We start from the raw sequence: 9,538 nt of genomic DNA, 5'->3' as shown, positions 1-9,538 counted from the left end.
GATCGAGAGATAATTTTTTGGACAAAATTTATTTTAATTATTTATTAATTAATTTTAAATGGCCAAAAATTATTTTCAATAAATTAGTTGATAACCGAAATGTTTTCAACTTTTTAGTTAAAACCCGACCCGACTCGGATCCGCGCGAGTGACCCGTTTTAAATTCCGTTATATTCAAAATTTCCCGCCATGACTGTTCTGAAAGGTTGCAACTTTCAGGAACAGTCAATACCATTTGAAAGTTTGCAACCTTTCATTAATGGTCGTGTTAATTCTGAAAGGGTTGCAACCTTTCAGAATATATTCTTCTTGCCTATAAATACCATTCAGTCTTCAGAATATTACTAACGAATTTTCTGATCTTCCTTCTTCTTAAAATCACATTTTTTCTTCGTGTACTTTCCTGCTGTGGATTGATTCGCTGACAGTAGAGTTTTTGGTATCTATACTCTACTGATTAAAATCATTTTACCCTGGGAGGTTATATTCCAAATCAAACCTCGGATACTAGAGGGGAATAATTTCCTTAAGGGGACACTGTGAATTCAGTGGACTTGATTTTCTTCCTAAATTTTCAATAAGAGTATTCCAGATTCTGGTACGTTTTTACAGATTAAATTATTTTATTTCTGTTCATCTTATTTACTGGTTATAAAAATTCTCAGTTACTTCGTGTTTCTGAATGATTTATTAGAACCAGTAATTTCTGATTTTATAACACAGATTGGAAACAAATATTGCCTTGAATAACTCCATGGACATGAGATGTCCGGTTAGGGTTATTTGTGGTCCAAAAAGAGTGAATGCTAAAACAAGTGCTATAAGATACATTTACAATGGGCTCTACATAGTGACCAAGTGTTGGGAAGAAATAGCTCAACTGGAAAATATGTTTTCAACTTTGAAATAAAAATAAATCTTGGCTAACCAAAACATAATCGTGAAGTAGTGTCACAGCCAACAGGTTTAGTCAATGTGAATCATTTTCATGTTAAAAAGGCAACAAAATTAATTATGCAGGCGGAGTTTGTTGTGGACTATGTCTTGGGTTTTAAAGGTGTAAACAGGAAATTAAGGGTTGTGACTCTCCTGAAGGGTTTTCACTTTGCCAGAGGGTTGTGACCTTTAAAAAAGGTTATGACCTTTATAAAGGGCTGTGACCGTTTGAAAGGTTGTGCCTTTTCCAATATGTTGTGACCTTTGTAGAAAGGTTGTCTTCTTTACTAATAGTTGTGACCTTTACCCTTTGTTGGCTATAAATAGAGAGGTTGTCTCTCATTTTCCAGAATTGAATTCTTCCCTTCTTTTGTAAACATATCTTACAAAACAAAATCAATTGATTGTGTATGTATGTGTGATTCGTTGCCGTCATTTTGTATTAGTTGAAATTATTGAAGTTTGAGGTACCACAACTTCTTTAATGGTTAATTTGTTTTACTTGGGAGGAATTAATTTGTAATCTCGGGTACTTGAGGGGACTAAAATTTTTAAGGACACACAGTGGATTCTGTGGACTCGAAGTTCTTTGTGTTTTTCTTTTTCTCTTTTATTTCTTCTGGTTTGCTAATTTTAATACATGAGATCACACTATGATGTCACACAAGGAAAAGAGAAGATACCGATTCATGCTGTCAATGCAATAGATGATGAGAGACACCCATAATTTACCTACATAACCAACATACAATATCAAGATTGGTATTACATCTCTAGGCCTCAGGGTTGAAATTGCACAAGTGGATGCTCGGATTCCGAGCAATGGTCTTGTGCTTCTAGGAATGGAGGTAAGATTCCATTCAATACAAGAGGCTCTATTGTTAGAACACAACCTCTTGTTTATGAGTGTGGCCCTTCTTGCAAAAATTGAGTTAGCCAACATGGTCCTCAATACTAATGTAAGGTCAAAAATACATATTGTTAATCATTATATGTCTCACATTTGTTGTTTATACATATCCTTTTTTAGCATGAATTTTATAGAATGTACTAAATAATATATTTTATTTGTAGGATCAAATTGGTGGAAAAAGAAAAAAGTTTGGAGCTAAAACGAATTAATTATGAAAGGTTGAAGAAGAAAATCAAGCAGACAACTTAATGGATTAACTTAAATATAATAATATTATTTTATATGCAGCTGAATGGAATTTGAATTGGAATTAAAGTTTTCCAAAGCCCTTGTTCTAGGGCTGTAGCAAGTCGTCAATACTTTTTAGTGTTCTTTTCTTCTTGTTTTTTTCTTAGAGATTAGTATCTAAAAATCTTGTTCTGGGGTTGTAGCTACGGATTGAATGCTGATTATTAATGTCATTTTGAATTAATTTTTGGTAGTCATTATTAGTTAATTGTGTATTATGTTTTAGTATTTCATGTCTGATCACCATGAGATACATCTATTGTCTAATCTTTAAATCAAGAGAGAAGAGGTTAGATAGACTAGAGAATATAGAGAGCTCGATCGACCCATTAGATTGAAGTGATTTGTGTTTAGGAGTGACACCCGGACGAACAACTTGCTTGTTTACAAAATAGGATGAAATATAAATGTTCGCCAATTAGTTTAATTATCCCCGCTTAGCGATGTACTTAGATATCTAATTGAAGTGGGCTCTCTTAAGTGAATAATTGGATTAGTATAATTTAGTAAAAATAGTTAATTGGCAAGTTTTTTGGGATCGATAATATGGTTCTTTTAAGAGCCACTATATTACTTGCGTGTGCAATTGGGAGCAACATGTTTTTGCGACGTTGCCGGGGACTTAAAAATTAAAAATCTTTCTAGTTTATACTATTCTTTTGTTTTATCTATTTTTATTTTATTTTAGTTAGTTTTTTCTAAATAATATATTATTTTTTTTCTTTAAATAATTTGGTACTCTTATTGATATGAATGATTGGGATAAATCGTTGTTAGGTGATGAATGTCCTTTAAGTCATATATGTGGTCGTCACTATATTCATAGGAATGGTTGTTGTAGAACTTATTCTCTTCCTCTGAACCCCTATTATGATTCTTCTATTATTTATGATGTTGGTAGGGGCGATGAAGAAATAATGCAGAACAAGAGGCGCATGAATGTACAGACATGTTGGAAAAGGTTAATTCAAAAATCACCGAATAGATATTTGAATGCACAGAAGGGTAGAAAGAAATCGTGGAACTAGAATATAAGCTTGATGTTCTTCAATCAAAAATTTCAATCCGAGCTGATTTAAAAGAGATTGGGGCCTAATAAGGATAAAGTTCTGGAGAAAAAAAGATAGTGAGCCAATAGTGGATACATAGACGAATTCAATTTCTAAATATTGAAGAGTCTATATGTGATGAAATAACATACTTGACAACCCATCTGATTGAAGAAAGAGTTAAGCTCACACAACAAAGCGATCAATTTTGCTCACATATTCATTACTTAGAGGATCACTTGAACAAAAATATTGAGGCGTTTGAATCCCAATTACCAATTGTTGTGGTTTATGACCCACTTGTGGAGCAAAAAGAGGAACTTTGACCATTAAACTACACCTTATTCCTTAATATCGATGTTGAGAAAGAGCGCAAAAGTGAGAATGTTGTAAATAATGTCGCTTTGGAGTTGAGACAATTTGAATCCCATTCAAAACACTTTTCCATAAAATTTGAACTAATGGATAAGTGTATTGATGAGGAACAGGGATCCTACATTCTAAAGTTTTTTAGTCCACGTAAACAAAACAACATTACTCACTTTAGGGCAAAGTAGTGCAACATGCGATATAAATTACTTGGTTCCTTTATCTTTATACCACCCCATTTGACAGGAGTAGAAAAATTAGATGCAAAGTTAGGGGTTAATCTCATAAGTTCAAAGTGGAAAAAAAGTGGTGAATTTATTTGTGTCATGCCGCGACGTTAAATTAAGCTCTTATTGGGAGGCAACCCAATTTATAGTGTAACTTCTTATTTTTTTTATTTTTTTATATCATTATTTTGTTTTGTTTTTATAGGTTTCGGCGAAGTTTGAGTATCAAAAATTTGGAGCTAAGGAGCACGTTGGTGCTTAAATATGGGGTACGTACGATCCTTGATGAAAATAAAGAGAACATGCTAATAGCTAGGCCTAAAGGCCTCACGGAGTTTTAATAACTCTTGATTTAAATTTTATTTATGCTTTGGGGACATAACATCTTTTTAAGTGAGTAGTGGATGAATTAATTCCTAGTCTTTATTGTTTTATTGAGTATTTTTCTTAGGATGAATTTCATGGCTTTTGTTTTCGTTTTTTTTCCTCAGGATAGTCCATTTGAACCGAGTGTCTTTTATTTTTTTAGGAATAATTTTTTTTAAATTATTTTTTAGAGATAAAAGAAAATAACCTTTTGAGTGGTGCGGTACTTGCTATTTATTTCTAACTTTTTAGTACTACTTTCTTGTAAATGCTTGATTTAATAAAAATGCAAACTCTTTGACACCTAAACTCATGGATGTAACTTTGTATATAGCTTATTTTATTTTGTAGTTTTTTATGATCTTGTCTCTCTTAGAAGTGGAATTGATCCATCTTGATAGATACTTGTGCCATAGATTGTGAGATTTTATTCATTTCATGTTTTGCATCTTAGTCTAGAACTTGCCCTGCACGTTATTGAAATGAAATAAAAGTGATGTTTTGTTCAGGAGATGATAATAAGCTTTTTTTGATTTGTATGGTAATTTTAGCCTTTTCAGATATTAAATCACTAGTTAGCCTTTTTGTGCCTGTAGACTTTTGTTGGTAATCATATTTTTCTCTTGACTATTTTCTTGAATCCCTAGTTTTCGCGCCTTGCTTCCTTGAGCATTATAGCATAGACTTATTCTAATAATCAATTTTGAGAAAAGGGTATGGTTGAGTCAAAAGGTAATCAATGATAGCCACAAAGTGCTTAAAAGCACTCTTTAAAAGAATGTAATGTAAAAAAATGGTTTCCTTGATGATGACCCTGGTCCTTCCAAGGGCATTGTGCACCTTAACGCATGTAAAATACATAAGTCGAGGGTGACTATTCGAAAGGAGAACTTCTAAACAAAAAGAATTGAAACATTCATGATATAATGCGAATTACTTGTGAAATAATTGTTGAATAGAGGACTAAAAATAAATAGAAGAAAATAATTGGTGATGAAGTCTTAAATTGCAAAGTGCTTAGGAAAGTGTAAGTCACTATTATAAAGTTTTCATACATGTCCCCTAACCTACATTGCAACCCGTTAAAATCCTATTCGATTCTATCCAAGCGTGCTTAAATTAGTGGAGATATACATAATGGGCACTCGTATGGTTCTTTGTACGTCCATGTAAATATTTTTTGTAAGGGTGAGAGTGTTCTTGATGTGAAGTCCTTAATTTATATTCATTTTTGAATAGTATGTGGAATATTTCTTTCTGTAAGGGAACTTGTTACACAATGGATAGGTGATTTCATTAGCTTTCTTTGATAAGAGTAGGTGAGCAAACTTAAATTTGATGAGTTCAATGTTTTTACTTGAGGTTAGGAGGTTAGAGGTTTGTTGTTTATTTAGTTGTTTTGCACAATGATTGATAAGTGTACTTGATATTTTGAAATTGATATATGACCTAATTGTTGTATTAACCAAAGTGATGACATTCCTATTTTGATTTATTTGTAATGAGTTCAATGTTGCTCGAGGACGAGCAAAAATTGAAGCATGGGGTGGTGATGTGAGGTCAAAAATACATATTTTTAATCATTATTTGCCTCACATTTATTATTTATATATGTCCTTTTTTAGCATGAATTTTATAGAATTTGCTAAATAGTATATTTTATTTGTAGGATTAAATTGGTGGAAAAAGGAAAAAGTTTGGAGCTAAAATGAATTAATTATGAAAGATTGAAGAAGTAAATCAAGTTGACAACTTAATGGATTGATTTTTTTAATATAATAATATTATTTTATATGCAGCAGAATGGAATTGGAATTGGAATTGGAATTGGAATTGAAGTTTGCCAAGGCGGCAGAGCACTGTTACGCATACATGAATTCGTAGCGGTTTGGTTTTGGAAGCACAATTAGTTTTGAACACAATTATTTTGTTTAGGGTTTTCTACCTCTATAAATAGTCCATAAAAATAATTATTATGGGAAAAATATAGGAGGAGATATACAGGGCATCAAATAGAAAGTCGTCAATACTTTTTAGTGGTCTTTTCTTCTTCTTGTTTTCTTAGAGAATAGTTGCTAAATCCCTTGTTTAGGGGCTATAGCAACGGATCGAATGTTGATTACTAATGGCGTTTTGAATTAATTTTTTATTATCATTATAAGCCACTTCTATATTCTTATTTTATTATCTAATGTTTGATCACCATGAGATAAATCTACTGTCTAATCTTTAAATCGAGACGGGAGAGGTTAGATAGACCATAGAATATAGAGAGCTCGATCAACCCATTAGATTGATGTGATTTGGGTTTAGGAGTGACTACAGGACGAACAACTTGCTTGGTTACGAAATATGATGAAATATAAATGCTCGCCAATAATTTACTTTCCCCACTCAAAGATGTAGTTAGGTATCTAATTGGAGTACGCGACGAGAGGTTTGTAACCCGACTCATACAATTAACCCTATAAACCAGTAACTTGACAACTAAAATTAGTTCTAAGCGAAAGATATGATACATGAAATCCAATATATATTGCAGCCCTGGGATTTTCTAACCATTATATGTAATTTTATTATTTTTTTATTCCGTCATTCTTTTCTTTTGGCTCTCTTGAGTAAATAATTAGTCCAGTATAATTTAGTGAAAATAGTTAATTGATAGTCCATTGGGATCGATAATCTGGTTCTTTTGAGAGCCACTATATTACATACGCGACCACGTACACTTGCGTGTGCAATTGGGAGAAATAAGTGTTTGTCCATTTGTAGGTTTTTATGACTGAATCGAGAGGATGGGATTTGAGTCCACGAGATCATGTCTCATCCAGAAGTTTTATCTGTGAATATGTTGGGGACTTGCTTGATGAAAACGAAGCTGAAAGTAGAATATATAACGATGAGTACTAATTTGATGTTGGCAACTACGATGAAGAAATCTTGAAAAGGAATCCTACACATAATAATAACCTAAAAGTTGTGTCTGATTCTTTGCGGAGGAAGGATGAAGATGGCTTTACCGTTGATGTAGTGAAATATGGCAATGTTGGAAGATTTATCAACCATAGTTGCTTACCAAACCTTTATGCTCAAAAAATTATGTATTACCATGGTGATAGGAGAGTTCCTCATATAATTGTTTTCGCTTATAAGAGTATTGCTCCATTGGAAGAGTTTACTTATCACTTGTTTATGATAAAAATAGTAATCAGAAGAGAAAAAATTGTAGATATGGCTCTCGGAAGTGAGAGGGGAGAATGTACTAAAGAATTACTCATGTTATACTATCCCTCTTGACATTATGTTTAAAGTATAATTTTATAATCTTTGCACTCGTCATTTACGATTCACTAGGGTTGTGTATCGGTCTGATCTGTTTTAAAGTTTATTCGTTATCGGTTTGTTCAAATGCTTCATTATAGAACCATTAAGATATTGAGTTATTGGTTATTCGTTTATCAATTTTTGATCGTTATCGGTTTAACCCTTATGGTTGGACCCAATTTTATTAGAACCACTTAGAAACAAGGTGAAAACCCAAACAAACCATGAACATGAGTTCACAAGTTACATCATCTTCAAAACCAAACATTTTTACATTGTACAATAACCAAGTATTTGAGACAACTAAAAATAAAAGTAGAAAACCAAACTCTAAGTCAAGGACATTATACACAAAATGATATAAATATAATTATTAAATTTACTATTGAGTTATCGGTTAACCCGTTAAGAAAAAACTTTTAACTATTAAGAACTGATAACCCGATAAAAAAAATTGTTACAAAGCTGCTAAATCAATAATTCAATACTGATAAACCAATATGTTTTTTTTTGGTTCTGTTTATTGAGTTCGGTTCGGTTTTGAATAGTCATAAGATTCATTATGCGTAATATCCTATTTTTTATGACACCTTTGTTTGGTCTTGAATGTAGAAAACATAAAATGGTTGTATAACCAAATGAGAGAGTTAATACTTATCCCGTCTCTTTTTTAGACTTGCTGAAATATGGCTTACTTACCACCCAGGCTGGACCAAAATCCTTGAAAAGAAATATTTATCTTAAATTCAAATGTCTATTTTCCTATCAAGTAGTGAAATTTGTACATGATTGCAACACTTGTAATAAAATGTATGTGTCCACTAATAGTAAATTAACCGGGTCCCTTGATAGAATGTAACTGCAGAAAGAAAGAAAGTCAATGTAAAACAAACATTTACGTGGAAACCCCTTTGCTCAAGGAAAGCGAACACCATGTCCTGTGCTCACAGGATTTTAAACCCAACTCCATTTAACTATAAAAGGAGCTGAGGTTCAGATTATGGAACTCTTGCAACCTGTGAATTAAAACTCTGTAATCCCTTCTCCCTTACTGCAACAAATATACTACCGGTAAAAGAACTAAGTAATAGTTCTATTGCCCACTAAACCACCTAACTCTTGTCGACCTAGACCTCAATATCTCAACAAGGCTACCTCTAGCCACAAACTCAGATCTCAACGATCAGGTAATAGAACTAGTAGCAACTCTATTGCACCAAGCAACAACTCAGTTGCTCACTGCACCAACTAACTATAGCTAATATAGAAGCAACAACTATGTTCCCACTACACCAACTAACTCTAGTTGATATAGACTTCAACAATCCGACATAGCTAACTCTACCTAGGAATCGAAAAACTCAACAAGGACTTCAAACGATCTAATTCATTAATAGATCAGTATAGATCTTACAAGATTAAGCTCTGAAATATATGCTCTCACAACTAAGCTCTGAAATATATGCTTCTGAAATATTCTGATTTATAAAGGCTTGTGTGTGATAATGGAGAATAGACATATTATGGGATAAGAACAAATACACAAAATAATCTCATTTGTTAAGGGCTTCTTTTACAGTGGGAGTCGTGAACCAACCACAATAGTTTTTGCAGGCTTTTGGACAGTTGTAGCTTCTTGTACGGTGTTGGAATTAATGCATTACACCTTAATATTTAGTATTTAAATATTGTCTCTTAGTTTTTAAGATGTTTTTTAGGATTTTGTAAGACATGTATCTATTAATTTATTATACATGTATCTAGTTAATTGTGCAAGACTTTTTATTTTCTATTTTGAGTAGTGTAAAGGCAGAATGGTCTGGTGGACCCTTATACTTGTATAGGATTGTATTCTGGACACTCTTACTTGCCCTTTTGTCATCTGGACCCCTAAACCCATCCACACCAAACATATTAAACACTTCTTTTGTTGTGGTATGGTGCTTGTTGCAGAAACAAGTACGACGTTGGCCAAAAAGAAAAAAACAATAATCCATGTATGATATTAACAGAACATTAAAATTTAAAATATAAATAAATGAAAAGAAAAAACCAGGGGGGGGGGG

General features: G+C 32.6%; 1 long non-coding RNA gene and 1 pseudogene across 2 annotated transcripts; both read left to right on the top strand.

Annotated features, from left to right (window-relative positions):
- LOC107022133 overlaps nucleotides 1–7,414 on the top strand; it is a 17,635-nt pseudogene extending 10,221 nt beyond the window's left edge.
- On the top strand, nucleotides 2,981–6,272 carry LOC114077675. Of its 2 annotated transcripts, none has more exons than XR_003579032.1 (3): nucleotides 2,981–3,098; nucleotides 3,988–4,051; nucleotides 5,951–6,272. It is a non-coding gene; the product is annotated as an uncharacterized LOC114077675 (long non-coding RNA). The 2 variants fall into 2 exon arrangements; XR_003579033.1 differs by having other exon boundaries at nucleotides 5,948–6,272.
- Nucleotides 7,415–9,538: the final 2,124 nt, after the last annotated feature.

This window comes from Solanum pennellii, chromosome 6, assembly GCF_001406875.1.
Source record: "Solanum pennellii chromosome 6, SPENNV200".
Lineage (NCBI taxonomy): Eukaryota > Viridiplantae > Streptophyta > Magnoliopsida > Solanales > Solanaceae > Solanum > Solanum pennellii.
Note: the sequence above shows the minus strand (reverse complement) of the source record. Positions and strands in the feature narration are given on the sequence as shown.